This window comes from Nomascus leucogenys, chromosome 19 (genome assembly GCF_006542625.1).
Source record: "Nomascus leucogenys isolate Asia chromosome 19, Asia_NLE_v1, whole genome shotgun sequence".
NCBI lineage: Eukaryota > Metazoa > Chordata > Mammalia > Primates > Hylobatidae > Nomascus > Nomascus leucogenys.
The window spans coordinates 74852312-74869481 of record NC_044399.1 but is presented as its reverse complement, the minus strand read 5'-3'; the positions used below and the strand labels follow the sequence as shown (position 1 = coordinate 74869481).

The 17170-nt window shown below is 42.9% G+C and overlaps 1 protein-coding gene and 1 non-coding gene across 4 annotated transcripts in view; both read left to right on the top strand.

Annotated features, from left to right (window-relative positions):
- Positions 1–17170, top strand: part of PAFAH1B1 (platelet activating factor acetylhydrolase 1b regulatory subunit 1) — a 94454-nt gene that overhangs the window by 51283 nt on the left and 26001 nt on the right. The window lies entirely within an intron of this gene.
- On the top strand, positions 12093–12194 carry LOC115831655. Its single transcript, XR_004027174.1, has one exon. It is a non-coding gene; the product is annotated as a small nucleolar RNA U13 (small nucleolar RNA).

Genomic DNA, 17170 nt, shown 5'->3' with positions numbered 1-17170 from the left:
AGAGGCTTTCTCTGTTGCCCAGACTGGAGTGCAGTGGGGTGATCTCAGCTCGCTGCATCCTCTGCCTCCTGGGTTCAAGTGATTCTTGTGTCTCAGCCTCCTGAGTAGCTGGGATTACAGACAGGCACCACCACACCCAGCTAATTTTTTGTATTTTTAGTAGAGACAGGATTTCACCATGTTGGCCAGGCTGGTCTTGAACTCCTGACCTCGAGATCCACCTGCTTCGGCCTTCCAAAGTGTTGGGATTACAGGCGTGAGCCACCATGCCCAGCCCACACCTGGCTTTTTTTGATGTTGTTGTTAAAGACAGATTCAACCCCTTTTGCCCAGGCTGGAAGTAGAGTGGTACAGTCAGAGCTCACTGCAGCATTTAATTTCTGGGCTCAAGAGATCCTCCGACGTCAGTCTTCTGAGCAGTTGGGACTGCAGGCTCCCGCCACCACATCTGGCTAATTTTTTATTTACAGATTTTTTTTGTAAAGATGAAGTCTTGCTATGTTGCCCAGGGTGGTCTCACTCTTGGGCCCAAGCCTCCCAGTTGCTGGGATTACAGGCTCAAGCCACTGAGCCTCTCTTGCTCTTTTTTTTTTCTTACCAATCCAGTATCTCCTGGAACTTTTTCTGTATAAGCTCATAAAGTTTTTCCTCATTTTTCTTTTTAAAACAGTTGTAGGCTGGGCACAGTGACTCACGCCTGTAATCCTAGCACTTTGGGAGGCCGAGGCAGGTGCATCACCTTAGGTCAGGAGTCCAAGACCAGCTTGGCTAACATGGTGAAACCCTATCTCTACTAAAAATACAAAAAATTAGCCGGGCATGGTGGCGGGCGCCTCTAGTCCCAGCTACTCGGGAGGCTGAGGCAGGAGAATCACTTGAACTTGGGAGGTGGAGGTTGCGGTGAGCTGAGATCACACCATTGTACTTCAGCCTGGGCAACAAGAGTGAGACTCCATCTCAAAAAATAAATAAATAAATAAATAAAACAGTTGTATATGTAGCACCTAGTTCTCTACTTATACCTTAATGTATTCAGCCAGTCTCCCATGTTTGGTATGTTTAGGTAGTTTTCAATGTTTTATAACTCCAAATAATACTGTAATACATAACCCTGTATATGTGTACCTTTGTATTATTTGGAGGTATATCTGGTTTTTTAGTCATTGTTATTTCTGAGTCAATTCAGATCTTTCTTCCGGATGCTTTGTATGAACTCACTGCAGTCACACTACCCTCATAATCAGGATAAGTATTTAAGCATTATGACATTATGGCCCAAAAGAGAGCTTTTAATTCAAATAAAGTGAAAGAGGAGAACCTAATTTCAGATGACTAAATTTGTAGAGAGCTTTAGATAAATAATTTAAAATGTTCATCAGGCCAGGTGTGGTGACTCATGCCTATAATCCCAGCATTTTGGGAGGCCGAAGTGAGAGAATGGCTTGAGCACAGAGGTTCAAGACCAGCCTGGGCAACCTGGTGAAACCCCGTCTCTACAAAAAATACAAAAATTAGCTGGTCGTGGTGGCGGGCACCTGTAATCCCAGCTACTCAGGTGGCTGAGGCAAGAGGATTGCTTGACCTTGGGAGATGGAGGCTGCAGTGAGCTGTGATCATGTCACTGCATACCACTCCAGCAACAGAGCAAGATCCTGTCGAAAAACAAAAACAAAAGTGTTCTTCAAGCAAAGAAAATTTGTCTTATAATAAGATTTAAATGTAAACCTGGGGCCGGGTGCAGTGGCTCATGCCTGTCATCCAGCACTTTGGGAGGCCGAGGCAGATCACTTGAGGTCAGGAGTTGGAGACCAACCTGGCCAACATGGTGAAACCCACCTCTTCCAAAAAATGCAAAAATTAGCTGGGCATGATAGCGCATGCCTGTAATCCCAGCTAGTCGGGAGGCTGAGGCACAAGAATCACTTGAAACCTGGGAGGCAGAGGTTGCAGTGAACCGAGATTGCACTACTGCACTCCAGCCTGGGGGACAGAGAGAGACCCTGTCTCAAAAATACATATATTTCTTTTTTTTTTTTTTTTTTTTTAGATGGAGTCTCGCTCTGTCACCCTGGCTGGAGTGCAGTGGCGTGATCTCGGCTCACTGCACCCTCCACCTCCTGGGTTCTCCTGCCTCAGCCTCCTGAGTAGCTGGGACTCAGGCGCGTGCCACCACGCCTGGCTACTTTTTTGTATTTTTAGTAGAGACGAGGTTTCATTGTGTTAGCCAGGATGGTCTCACTGTCCTGACCTCGTGATCCACCTGCCTGGACCTCCCAAAGTGCTGGGATTACAGGTGTGAGCCACCATGCCTGGCCAAATATATATCTATTTCTAAATAGCTAAGGAGTTGAGATTAAAATAAAACTTAGGAGCTGAAGACATCAGTAATAATGAGGGTACTGATAACAAAAACCTATCAGATACAGCCAACATAGCCTACACAAAATACAGTCTTCAATGAATCTTTATAAAAATAATGACAGAAAACGAACTATATATTCAATTTAAGAATAAGAACGACAAAATAAGTCTAAAGAAAGCAGGAAAGGGGAAGAATTAATAATAAAAGCAGACCTTAATAAAATAGAAAATAGTCCAGTAAACTTAATTGATAAAACCAAAAACTAGCTTTTTAAAAAGGCCAGTAAAATAGACAGTTTTATACGAGAAAATTTATAAAACCAATTTAAGAAAATTTATAACCAATTTAATAAAAAGACATAAATGAACTATATAGGAATGAGAAATTCAACATAAAATGAACTCAGATGATTTTTAAACTTATGAGAGTACGGTATCCTATTAAGTTTGAAACAATCTGCTGGGCGCAGTGGATCACTTGAGGTCAGGAGTTTGAGACCAGCCTGGCCAACATGGTGAAGCCCCATCTCTACTAAAAATACAAAAATTAGCCGGGTGTGGTGGCACATGCCTGTAATCCCCACTACTCAGGAGCTGAGACATGAGAATCGCTTGAACCTGGGAGGCGGAGGTCGCAGTGAGGCAAGGTTGTGCACTCCAGCCTGGGCAACAGAGTGAGACTCTGTCTCAAAAAATAATAAAATAAATAAATAAATAAATTTGAAAATCTAAATGACCTGGGTGCTTTTTCTAGGAAAATATGTGATAACATTGGTCCAGGAAATAGTAGGAAACTTGAATAGATGATTAAATATAGAGGACATTGTAATATTAAAGATTTCAAGCCTAGGCAGTTTTTAAGCCTAGATGCTAATTTTTTCAAATCTTAAGGACCATTTGCTTCCCAGATTACATTGTCTTTTCCGGGACATAAAGGTAGTAAATTTAGGAGCTTATTTTATAAGGTAGGCACCACCTTCATAGAAACACTGGGTGAGGCCAAGCATGGTGGCTCACACCTGTAACCCCAGCACTCAGAGAGGCCGAGGCGGGTGGATCTCTTGAGTCCAGCCTAGCCAACATGGCGAAACCCTGTCTGTACTAAAAATAAAAAAATGTGGCTGGGCGTGGTGGCTCACGCCTGTAATCACAGCACTTTGGGAGGCTGAGGCATGTGGATCACCTGAGGTCAGGAGTTCAAGGCCAGCCTGGCCGACATAGAGAAAGCCCATCTCTACTAAAAATACAAAAATTAGCTGAGCGTGGTGGTGCATACCTGTAGTCCCAGCTACTTGGGGCAGGCGGTGGGGTGGTGGGAGCTGAGGCATGAGAATCGCTTGAACCCAGGAGATGGAGGTTGCAGTGAGCCGAGATTGTGCCAGTGCACTCCAACTAGGGAGACAGAGTGAGACTCTGTCTCAGAAAAGTAAAATAAAAATACAAAAATTAGCTGGGCATGGTGGCACATACATGTAATCTCAGCTACTATTTTGAAGGCTGAGGTGTGAGAATCACTTGAACCTGGGAGGCAAAGGTTGCAGTGAGCTGAGATCATGCCACTGCATTCCAGCCTGGGTGACAGAAAGCGACCCTGTCTCAAAAAGGAAAAAACAAGAAGATTACAGTCTAATGATTTCTGTGAACTCAGATTAAACATACTAAATAATAGTGGAATCCAGTAGGATATGAAAAACATTGCTCATTGCCAAAGGTATTCATCCACTCTCATGCTGCTAATAAAAACATACCCAAGACTGGGTAATTTATAAAGGAGAGAGGGCAGCCGGGCGCAGTGGCTCACACCTGTAATCCCAGCACTTTGGGAGGCTGAGGTGGGTGGATCACGGGGTCAGGAGATTGAGACCATCCTGGCTAATACGGTGAAACTCCGTGTCTACTAAAAATACAAAAAATTAGCCAGGCGTGGTGGCAGGTGCCTGTAGTTCCAGCTACTCAGGAGGCTGAGGCAGGAGAATGGCATGAACCCGGGAGGCAGAGTTTGCAGTGAGCCGAGATCATGCCACTGCACTCCAGCCTGGGCAACAAAGCGAGACTCCATCTCAAAAAATAAACAAATAAAGGAAAGAGGTTTAATTGACTCACAGTTCAACATGGCTCAGAGGCGTCAGGAAAGTTAAAATAATGGCAGAAGGGGAAGCAAACATGTTGTCCTTCACATAGTGGCAGAAAGGAGAAGAATGAGAGACGACTGAAGGGGGAAGCCCCTAATGAAGCCATCAGATCTCATGAGAGCTTACTATCATGAGAATAGCATGGGGAAACCACCCCCATGATTCGGTTACTTCCCACCGGGTCCCTCCCGCCACACGTGGGGATTATGGGACCTACAATTCAAGATGAGGTTTGGGTGGGGACACAGCCAAACCCTATCACCAAGTATAATTTTTCCCATGATTACAAGGTTGGTTCAACGTTCAGAAATTTATGGCCGGGCATGGTGGCTCATGCCTGTAATCCCAGCACTTTGGGAAGCCAAAGCAGATGGATCACTTAAGGTCAGGAGTTCAAGCCCAGCTTGGCCAACGTGGTGAAACCCCATCCCTACTAAAAATACAAAAAATTAGCTGGGCGTGGTGGCACACACCTGTAGCCCCAGCTACTTGGGAGGCTGAGGTGGGAGACTCATGAGCCCAGGGGGCAGAGGTTGCAGTGACCTGAGATCGTGCCATTGCACTCCATGCTGGGCAACAGAGTGAGACTCTTGTCTCAAAAAAAAAAAGTGAAACACCATAGGATTAACCCAAAATATAGAAAATGGTGTATTTTTAATACCCATTCCTGATTGTTTAAAAAAAAAAAAAACTGTAGAAAATAACAGGATATTTTCTTAACTTGATTATCGCTACCTACCAGAAATTTACAACAAACATTAAAATATAAATACTAGGTGCATTCCCATTAAAGTCAGCAAGAAACTAAGTTCCTGTATCTCTGCATCTATTTAAGTATATATTTGAGATTCCAGCTCATGTAGTAAGGCAACAGAAAGAATTAGAAATATTGGAAAGGAAGCAGCCAAACATTTATAGGTGACAGCATCTACAGAGCCAACCTAAGGGAATCAACAATTAGAATTAATGGTTTCAGGGCCAGGCAGGGGTGGCTCACACCTGTAACCCGAGCACTTTGGGATGTCGAGGCTGAGGCAGGAGAACTGCTTGAAACTGGGAGGCAGAGGTTGCAGTGAGGCGAGATCATGCCACTGCACTCCAGCCTGGGCAACAAAGCAAGACTCTCAAAAAAAAAAAAAAAAAATTAATGGGTTTAGTATGGTGACCTGAAACAAGATGGCATACAAAAATAAACTGTTCCTGGCCAGGCACGGTGGCTCACACCTTTAATCCCAGCACTTTGGAAGGCCGAGGCGGGTGAATCACCTAAGATAAGGAGTTCAAGACCAGCCTGGCCAATATGACAAAACCCCAACTCTACTAAAAATACAAAAATTAGCCAGGCGTGGTGGTGCATGCCTGTAGTCCCACGTACGTGGGAGGCTGAGGCAGGAGGATTGCTTGAACCTGGAAGGTGGGGAGGTTGCAGTGAGCAGATTTCGTGCCACTGCACTCCAGCCTGGGCAACAGTAAGACTCTGTCTCAAAATAAATAATAAACTTCTTGTTATTGGACAATATAGTAGAAAAGATTTTTTTCCTTGTTTCTGGATGAAAAAGTCAGTATTGGACAGATATCACAACTCTTAAAATAATAAAATGCAATCCCAATCAAAATTCAAACTAAATTTCTCATTAACTTGACCAGCTTGATCTTAAAAATCATTTGGAAGAGAAAAATAAATAAAATATTTTAAATAATAAATGGGAAAGCACCTGAATCTATCAGATACACAAATATTATTGTAAAATGTGGAATAGTCAAATAGGTTAGGGGAACAAGGTTCAAAGACATACCCATTTATGAAATTTAGCATGGGATAAAGGTGGTATTAAAAGCCTTAATGTTGAACACATACAGAATAACAGTATAAAGTGGTAGAGAAAATACACCCTTTGGGTAGAGGTGGACTTCCTCAAGGTATAAAATGTAGAAACAAAAGGAAGAGTGGTAAGTTTGACTATCAAAATAGAAACTTCTGTGTGAAGAAAGGCCTCAAAACAGGCCAGGCACTGTTGCTCAGGCCTGGAATCCCTGTGCTTTGGGAGGCCAAGGAGTTTGAGATCGGCCTGGGCAATGTAGGTGCAAGATTTTTTTTTTTTTTTTTTAATATGGAACGCTTCACGTTGCAAGATTTTATCTTTACAAAAAGTTTATTTGCAAAATAGTCTGGCAGCCAGGTGCAGTGGCTCACACCTATAATCCCAACACTTTGGGAGGCTGAGACGGGTGGATCACTTGAGGTCAGGAGTTCAAGACCAGTTTGGCCAACATGGCAAAACCCCATCTCTACTGAAAATACAAACATTAGCCAGACGTGGTGGTGTGCACCTGTAATCCCAGCTACTCTGGAGGCTGAGACAGGAGAATCACTTGAACCCGGGAGCTGGAGGTTGCAGTGAGCCAAGATTGCACCACTGCACTCCAGCCTGGGCGACAGAGCGAGACTGCATCTAAAGAAAAAAAATACAGGGATGTTGGCACGGTCTTGGGACCTACCTGGGAGGCCTCAGTGGGAGGATCCTGAGAGGTCTTGCGCCACTGCACTCCAGCCTGGGTGACAGAGCAAGATTCTGTCTCAAAAAAAAAAAAAAAAAATGCAGGAAGTTAATTGAAAAAATGAAATTTTATGTGGGTATATAAAAGTAATCCCACAATTTATAGAAATATTTTCTTTAAAATTATTGTGAGTTCAAAACATTTTTTTGTGTGTGTGTGTATAATGCCATTCTCTTACTCTGTGAATTGCCTGTTCGGGGCGTTGCTACATTTTTGTTTTGTTTTGTTTTGTTTTCTGTTGTAGTGTTTACATTTTTCTTGTCGATTCCTAAGAGGACTTTAGTGTACTGAGTCACCCATGGTCATATGTTGCAAACAAGTGTCACAGAGTGAAAACTGTCTTTTCCTTGATACTACCTTTAGATTCATGTTTGGGAAGACCTTTGCTAATCATGACTACATAAGTATTCACTTTGACCTTAAGGCCTTTTCGTTTTCATTTCTTTTTATAGTAATGTCTAAGCCATTTGGAATTTATGTTTGTTGATTATACAAGAAAGGGATCGAAGTGCTTTTTCTCTGAGTCATTATCCATATGCCAAAACATTTATTGAATAGTCCTTTCCTTATTGATCTGAAAACACCTTCTTATAAAACCTTGCATTGGTTTTTGGACTTGCTGTTCTTTCAGGAGCCAGAAGAACACTCTTTTGATTATTGTAGCTTTATATTAATAATACATTTTGGCTGGGTGTGGTGGCTCACGCATGTAATCCTAGCACTTTGGGAGGCTGAGGCAGACGGAACACCTGAGGTCAGGGGTTCAAGACCAGCCTGGCCAACATGGCGAAACCCCGTCTCTACTAAAAAAAAAAAAAATCAGCAGGGCCTGGTGGCGGCTGCCTGGAATCCCAGCTACTTTGGGAGGCTGAGGCAGGAGAACCTCTTGAGCCTGGGAGGTAGAGGCTGCAGTGAGCCGAGCTCTCACCACTGCACTCCAACCTGGGTGACAGAGTGAGACTCCATCTCAAAAAAAAAAAGACGAAAAATACATTTCAATATGAGTTAATAAATTCTCCTAAATTTTTTGTTCTGTAAACCTCCTTGCTTCTCTTAAATTATTTTCCCAAAAAGCCTTAAATGTTTTTCATAGTAATTTTGATTTGGGAATGGAGTGAGTGACTTGGTAGAGGGTGCCATATGCCTTTTTGCCTTTCCCCAATTTCCCCTACTGTTAACATCTCACATTTATGTGGTATGTTTATTATAATTGATGAGCCAACATTGACACATTATTACTAACCAAAGTCCATAGTTGACATTAGGGTTTACTCTTTTTGTTGTATATTCTGTTGGTTTTGACAAATTCCTAATGTTATATAAACATCAATCATACAGAATAAATTCACTGCCCTAAAAACCTCAGCCTCCACCTATTCATCCCTCCCTGCCTCCCTAAACCCCTCATATTTTTACTGTTACCATAGTTTTGTCTTTTCCAGAAAATTACAATTATATAGCTTGTATCCTTTTCAGATTGGCTGCTTTGACTTAGCAATATGTACTTAACATTTCTAGGCCGGACGCAGTGGCTCACACCTGTAATCCCAGCACTTTGGGAGGCCAAGGCGGGCAAATCACGAGGTCAGGAGATTGAGACCATCCTGGCTAACACGGTGAAACCCCATCTCTACTAAAAATACAAAAAAAAAATTAGCTGGGCGTGGTGGCAGGTGCCTGTAGTCCCAGCTTACTCGGGAGGCTGAGGCAGGAGAATGGCATGAACCCTGGAGGCAGAGCTTGCGGTGAGCCATGATTGTGCCACTGCACTCCAGCCTGGGCGGCAGAGCGAGACTCCGTCTCAAAACAAAACAAAACAAAAACCGAAAACATTTCTCCATGTCTTTTCATGACTGTAATATATTTTTAAGCGTGTTTTTTTGTTGTTGTTTACTTTCTTGATTTAAAAAACTGACCTCTGCAGTTAGTTGAGGTATTCAGGTTTCTCCTGTGAATCTGTTTGAACATCATATATATTTGGAATTGATTGGAAAGTGGTTTTTCCCTGGCCTGTGTGAAATACGCTGAAGGTCTGCACCTGCCTGCGCACTTCACATTGTATACTATAGCTGCACATGTTCATGTAGTGGCGTTAGATGCCAAATAGTTCTAGGGCTTAGTTTAAGATTTGGGTACTTTTTGTCAGGAAGCAACAGGTGCTGGAGAGGATGTGGAGAAATAGGAACACTTTTACACCGTTGGTGGGATTGTAAACTAGTTCAACCATTGTGGAAGACAGTGTGGCGATTCCACAAGGATCTAGAACTAGAAATACCATTTGACCCAGCCATCCCATTACTGGGTATATACCTGAAGGATTATAAATCATGCTGCTATAAAGACACATGCACACATATGTTTATTGTGGCACTATTCACAATAGCAAAGACTTGGAACCAACCCAAATGTCCATCAGTGATAGACTGGATTAAGAAAATGTGGCACATATACACCATGGAATACTATGCAGCCATAAAAAATGATGAGTTCATGTCCTTTGTAGGGACATGGATGAAGCTGGAAACCATCATTCTCAGCAAACTATCGCAAGGAAAAAAAACCAAACACCACATATTCTCACTCATAGGTGGGAATTGAACAATGAGAACACGTGGACACAGGAAGGGGAACATCACACACCAGGGCCTGTCGTGAGGTGAAGGGAGAGGGGAGGGATAGCATTAGGAGATATACCTAATGTAAATGATGAGTTAATGGGTGCAGCACACCAACATGGCACATGTATACATATGTAACAAACCTGCACGTTGTGCACATGTACCCTAAAACTTAAAAAGTATAAAAAAGAAAAAAAAGATCTGGGTACTTTTTGCCTGGCTTTGTGATCTATAATAAGGCATGAAAGTAATTTTTAGATCTTGTTAGTGACTCAGCTTTCAAACAGGTATTTTCCACTCCTTTTTAAATCTTCTGGCTCAGTTTAATTGAAGAATACTCTGAGACTGCAGGTTGAGCTGTTTAAATCCAAGTACTGTTTGCACTGTTTACCTGTGTGAATTTGAATTTTATTAATATAGGGCAACAAAAACAAAGTACATGAATGAATTGGATAGTAAGGTTGAAATAAGACTATAACTATAATCTAAATTTCAGATGTTTATAAAAACAGCTGTATATTTTCATTGATTGTCAAAGTAACTATACATTTTTTATTTTTATTTTTTAAATTTATTTATTTTTTTTTTTGAAACTGAGTCTCGCTCTGTTGCCCGGGCTGGAGTACAGTGGCACAATCTTGGCTTACTGCAACCTCCACCTCCTGGGTTCACGTGATTCTCCTGCTTCAGCCTCCCAAGTAGCTGGGATTACAGGCGCGTGCCACCATGCCCAGTTAATTTTTTCTATTTTTAGTAGAAACAGGTTTCACCATGTTAGTCAGGATGGTCTCAATCTCCTGACCTCGTGATCCACCCTCCTCGGCCTCCAAAAGTGCTGGGATTACAGGCATGAGCCACCATGCCCGGCCAGTAACTATACATTTAAATATAAACTATTTAATATGCTGCTTCTATCCCCCTTACATGTTGAGGTCCCTGTTGTCTTTTAAACCTTTTTTTTTTTTTTAAGACAGTTTTGCTCTTATTGCCTAGGCTGAAGTGCAATGGCGCTGTCTTGGCTCACTGCAACCCCTGTCTCCCAGGTTCAAGCGATTCTCCTGCCTCAACCTCCTGACTAGCTGGGATTACAGGCACACACCATCACTCCCAGCTAATTTTTGTATTTTTAGTTTCACCATGTTGGCCAGGCTGGTCTCGAACTCCTGACCTCAGGTGATCGCCTGCCTCAGCCTCTCAAAGTGTTGGGATTATAGGCATGAGCCACTCCACTCCACCTGTCTTTTCAACTTTAAAAGTTTGATAATGATGGAATCTATAATCATATTGCCTGTATTTTCACTTTCTATGCAGTGACTATTGTTTCTAATTATTGCCTTAAGGTAAAAAATTAAAAAGGCCCTCTGAGTCTTCAGAGGAGGATTAAAATATTCTCAGTTTGTGTTAGCTTTTGTTTGTTTTTTGAGATAGTGTCTGGCTCTGTTACCTAGGCTGGAGTGCAGTGGTTCAATCTCAGTTCACTGCAGCCTCCGCTTCCTGGGCTCAAACCATCCTCTCACCTCAGCCTCCCAAGTTGTTGGGACTACAGGTGTGTGCCACCACGCCTAGCTAATTTTTCTGTTTTTTATAGAGACAGATTTTTGTCATGTTGCCCAGGCTGGTCTTGAACTCCTGGGCTCAAGCGGTCTGCCTGCCTCAGCCTCTCAAAGTGCTGGAATGACAGGTGTGAGCCACCCTGCCTGGCTTTTTTTTTCTTCTTTTTCTTTTTCTTTTTTTTTTTTTTTAAAGAGACAGGGTTCAGGCTGGAGTAGTGCAATGGCATGATCATAGCTCATAACCCTGAGGCTCAAACAATCCTCCCACCTTGGCCTTTCAAAGTGCTGGGATTACAGGTGTGAGCCACCATGCCCAACCTGTGTTAGATCTTTTTATTCTTTGGAAATTTTTGATTTCCAGAATGAAATTGCTGATCATTTAAAATATATATATGTTAACTTTTTTTATAAGAGTGAAATGTAGGCATCTATAAAGATGATCAAGATATGATCAAGGTCAAAATTGTTGACTTTCTGGAGAATTCATACAAAGCCCTTTTACATACCACATCACATTGCGTTTCACTGAAAGATGGAGGGTATTCTAGAGAATTGTGTTAGAAAGAGAAGACACATCGTAGGCCAGGCACAGTGGCTCACTTCTGTAATCCCAGCACCTTGGGAGGCCAAAGCAGGTGGATCACCTGAAGTCAGGAGTTCAAGATCAGCCTGACCAACGTGGAGAAAACACGTCTCCACTAAAAATATAAAAATTAGCTGGGTGTGGTGGCACATGCCTGGTAATCTCAGCTACTCTGGAGGCAGAGGTTGCAGTAAGCTGAGATTGCGCCACAGCCCTCCAGCCTAGGTGACATGGCAAGACCCTGTTTCAAAAAAAAAAGAAAACACATCATAGAAGAGGAAGGCAGATTCTTCTGTAGTTGCTAAGTGTGACGATAGGGTGTTTACACATGTGTAAGATGTGCCACCCTCCAGCCTTGTTACAATGTCGTCACATTACCCGGCTGATGGGAAAAAAAAAAAATAGCAGAGGAAAGCAGTGCCACAAATACAGGAAACTACATTGAGAAAGTTATATGCTAAGTAGCTTCTATTTTCTGTGTGGAGTTGGAGGTCAGCTGAAGGATGGGAAGCAATTAGGTGGTTTTCGTTTTGTTTTGTTTGTTTGTTTTGAGACTGAGTCTCTTTCTGTCACCCAGGCTGGAGTGCAGTGGCACGATCTCGGCTCACTGCAACCTCCGCCCCTGGGTTCAGGCGATTCTCCTGCTTCAGCCTCCCAAGTAACTGAGACTACAGACGTCTGCCACCACGCCCAGCTAATTTTTTTTGTATTTTTAGTAGAGACGGGGTTTCACTATGTTGGCCAGGCTGGTCTCGAACTCAACCTCGTGATCCACCTGCCTCAGCCTCCCAAAGTGCTGGGATTACAGGCGTGAGCCACTGCGCCCAGCCGCAATTAGGTATTTAAAAGGGAAGAAAGGACAGTCTAGACAACATATTGAGACCCTATCTCTACTTAAAGAAAAAAAAAAATTAACCGATCATGGTGGCATGTGCCTGTAGTTCCAGCTACTCAGGAGGCTGAAGCAGGAGGATCCATTGAGCCCAGGAGCTTGAGGATGCAGTGAGCCATGATTGTGCCACAGCACTCCAGTTTGGGCAACAAAGCAAGACCTCATCTCTCTTTTTTTTCTCAAAGAGTGAGGAAAGGGGCTCCGGACAAGTAAATGATTCATCAGGTGGCAATGGAATGACAACCATATACTATGACTTGACCTATCCTAATTCTAAAAATATAAATCCATTATTAGCAGTATTGTAGATAATTGAATATCCTTCTCTTCAGTGCAGAGTAAAAACTGCTCCATCAACAATTGGAAGCTATATTTAATCAGATAATTCCGGGGATGCGTGTTATGAATATGACCTGATTTTAAGGGATCTTCATTGTTTTTTAGGGCTTGACTTACTATACAGTGGTCTTCCTTTGTTTAGTTTGCTGTTTCATGTAATCTGCCTGTATACTTCTGACACTTCTGATAAATAGGTCTTTTAAAATTACTGTTTTCATTAAATTCCTTTTTCTTGCCTTGAATGTCTACATAGTCTGTTTCTCTTTCTAGCCATTTCTCTCATTATTTTAATGCCACCTGATTTAGAGCAGTTTTTTTTTTTTTTGAGACAGAGTCTCGCTCTGTAGCCCACGCTGGAGTGCAGTGGTGCAATCTGGGCTCACTGCAAGCTCCGCCTCCCGGGTTCACGCCATTCTCCTGCCTCAGCCTCCCTAGAGCAGTTTTAAGTAACAGGATGATTATAGCATCTTTGCCTTGTTCTTTGACACGCGTGTTTCTAGTGTTCTGCCATTAACTATTAGATTTATTTGTTGAAGGTTTGAGAGATTTCTTTTTTCCTGATGTTAATGAACATTCTTAATGAAGACCTTTCCGTTAATAAGGAATGTTTTAAAATCAAGAATGTTGAATTTGTTTCTGTTTTTTGAGACAGAGTCTCACTGTGTCACCCAGGCTGTAATGCAGTGGTGCCATCTCGGCTCACTGCAATACTCCACCTCCCAGGTTCAAGTGATTCTCCTGCCTCAGCCTCCCAAGTAGCTGGGATTACAGGTGTCCCCCACCGTGCCCGGCTAATTTTGTATTTTTAGTAGAGCTGAGGTTTCGCCATGTTGGCCAGGCTGGTCTCAAACTCCTGACTCAGGTGATCCACCTGCCTCAGTCTCCCAAAGTGGTGGGATTACAGGCGTGAGCTACTGCGCCTGGCCAAGAATGTTGAATTTGATCAGATGTTTTTAGATAGACATTGAGATCTCCATAATGTACCATGCTGATTCACTTGGTCCACCTCAGCTCCCTGCTTAGGTAATACTATTTCCTTTAAGTCCTCGCGTCTTGCCTTTATAAAAAGATTCTTCTGTTCAGTCTCATTTCTCTCGTCTTTGAATTAAATTTCATAGACTTCATTAGCTTTTATTTTGCTCCTCAGATAGGTTTACAAGATCCTAGGAGGCAAGGGACCATATATAACTTAACTTTCTTTTATATTCCTTGGTATAAAACTGGAAATAACAGGCACTCATCCCTTCTTCCTCTTTCCTTTTTTCTTTACATGTTTTATAGTGAAATTTTGCTTTACATTTTAAAAATACAAATGTTTCAAACTATTCAATACATGACAGTTGTATTGGCCATCTCTCCTATTGTACAACCTGACTTTTCCTTATGAGTTTTTGAAATAATGCAAAAGATTTTTACAGGAATATATCCTGAGTGGATCTCACATTTGTAAATTATGCTGAACAACTAAGGCAAAATCTCACCGTCTCTGGAAACGTAGCTGACCTCTGGCCTGTAGCAGGCCATACAGTTTTTTTCTAAGTGTCAGTCAATAATATAGTAACTTTAAAACAACATAATTAGGAGTTCAGCCGGGTTAGTGTGACATTCTCTCTCCCTCTCCCCCAACCCCCTTTCTCTCTCTCAGACCTTTACGTATTTTAGTTTTCAGTAAAGTTACTTTTCTTAACAGGTTAAAAGGGTAAAGAGGGAAACACAGATAAATAAGGGTGGAGGCTGAAAACAACTGTTTAGTGACTGCCCTCTGTTTTGTGTTTCTATTACTCAAGAATTTAATCCAAATACGAGAATGAAGAGTAATGCATATTTTTTGTTTATTTATTTGGTTTTGCTTTTTAAAAAGTGCAGTGTGATATACTTAATTGGTAGATCATTTTTGGCTTTTGTTGCTGCTGTGGGCTGGAGGGTATATCAGGATGTCACCTGAGACCCAGCCGTCTGATGAAAAGAAATGGGAGCCAGCAGGCTAGTGTACTAGGTACAGGGTTCTTTTTGCTTGATGGGGAAGATAAAGGTCCACTCACCCTGAGTTGCTTGAATTTCATTCTTCTTCACTTTGTCTCTGCCATGGATAAGGTCTCATTATAATACTCTTGCTGAACTTGTACTTGTCGCAAGACTGGTAATAGTTAAATCCTGAACTACCTTTTGGAAGTAGTTATCTTAGAGTGTGATGGTGAAGGATGGTAATGGCAATCAATTTGTCAGACAGATTTCTTAGGGTACGTGAGGTTGGAGAGGTATAAGACCTATGGCCAGGAACTCCTCACATCTGTGCTGCCCTTTCCCTGAAGACTCAGTAGGGTATTGTAGCATAAAAATTTAGGAAGTCTTGGCTGGACACAGTGGCTCACACCTGTAATCCCAGCACTTTGGGCCAAGGTGGGCGAATCACCTGAGATCATGAATTCGAGACCAGCCTGTCCAACATGGCAAAACCCCATCTCTACTAAAATTACAAAAATTAGCTGGGCCTGGTGGCGGGTGCCTGTAGTCTCAGCTTCTCAGGAGGCTGAGGCAGGAGAATCGCTTGAACCCAGGAGGGGGAGGTTGCAGTGAGCTGAGATCGCCACACTGCAGACTGGATGACAGAATAAGACTCCGTTTCAAAAAAAAAAAAAAAAAAAGTGCGGGCATAGTGGCCCACGCCTGTTATCCTAGCACTTTGGGAGGCCAAGGCGGGCGGATCACGAGGTCAAGAGATCGAGACCATCCTTGCCATGGTGAAAACCCCGTCTCTGCTAAAAATGCAATAATTAGCTGGGCATACAGGCTACTACACGCCTGTAGTCCCAGCTACTCGAGAGGCTGAGCCAGGAGAATCGTGAGGTTGTGGTGAGCTGAGATTGCGCCACTGCATTCCAGCCTGGTGCAGAGTAAGACTCCCTTGAAAAAAAAAAAAAAAGGAAGCCTTGGCCGGGCGTGGTGGGTGACTACTGAAATCCCAGCACTTTGGGAGGCCAAGGCAGTCAGATCACATGAGGGCAGGAGTTGGAGACCAGCCTAGCCAACACGATGAAACCCTGTCTCCACTAAAAATACAAAAAAAAAAAAAAAAAAAAAAGTTAGCTGGGCATGGTGGCGCTCGCCTGTAATCCCAGCTACTCGGGAGGCTGACACATGAGAATCACTTGAACTCAGGAAGCAGAGGCTGCAGTGAGCCGAGATCATGCCACTGCACTCCAGCCTGGGTGACAGAGTAAGACTCTGTTTCAAAAAAAAATTAGGAAGGCTTGTTACCTGTTTGAGACTTGATTGATATCCTGTGGCTGCAGCTTAGGGAATGATTCCCTGTATATCTCTGCCCTGGAAATAAATTTTATTCACATACTCTCCCAAGACTATAGAGTTTCATCTTGTTATCTAAAACAGTATAGCCTGGGGTGTGTGAGAGGTGTCTTTTGGAGGAGAGTACTAACGATGACTCCAGGTGTGCTCCTAGTGGTGTCATGCTTGATACTGCCTGGTCTTCTGTGTTACCTTCACAGAGCCTTCAACAGCCCTGCAGCACACCACCACACCTGGCTAATTTTTGTATTTTTAGTAGAGACGGAGTTTCACGATGTTGGCCAGGCTGGTCTCGAACTCCTGACCTCAGATGATTCACCTGCCTCGGCCTCCCAAAGTGCTGGGATTACAGGCGTGAGCCACCGCTCCCGGCCTTTGGTCTTGAACTTCTGACCTTGTGATCTGCCCGCCTCAGCCTCCCAAAGTGCTGGGATTACAGATGTGAGCCACTGCGCCGGCCTAAGCCTGTAATTATTGTACATTGATTTTTGGCATGCTCATAATTACCTGGAACATAAAGATTTTGCTGATAATTCCCTATGATCTTTCTTTGCTGATTTGTCTTAAAGACACCATTGAATTAAAGCCAGTAATCCCACCAGTTATACAATACTACTGGAGTGTGTTTTGTTTTGTTTTGTTTTGTATTTCGAGACGTAGTTTCGCTGTTGTTGCCTAGGCTGGAGTGCAGTGGCGCGAACTGGGCTCACCACAACCTCCGCCTCCCAGGTTCAAGTGATTCTCCTGCCTCAGCTTCCCAAGTAGGTGGGATTATAGGCATGTGCCACCATGCCTGGCCCTTTTTTTTTTTTTTTTTTTTTTTTTTT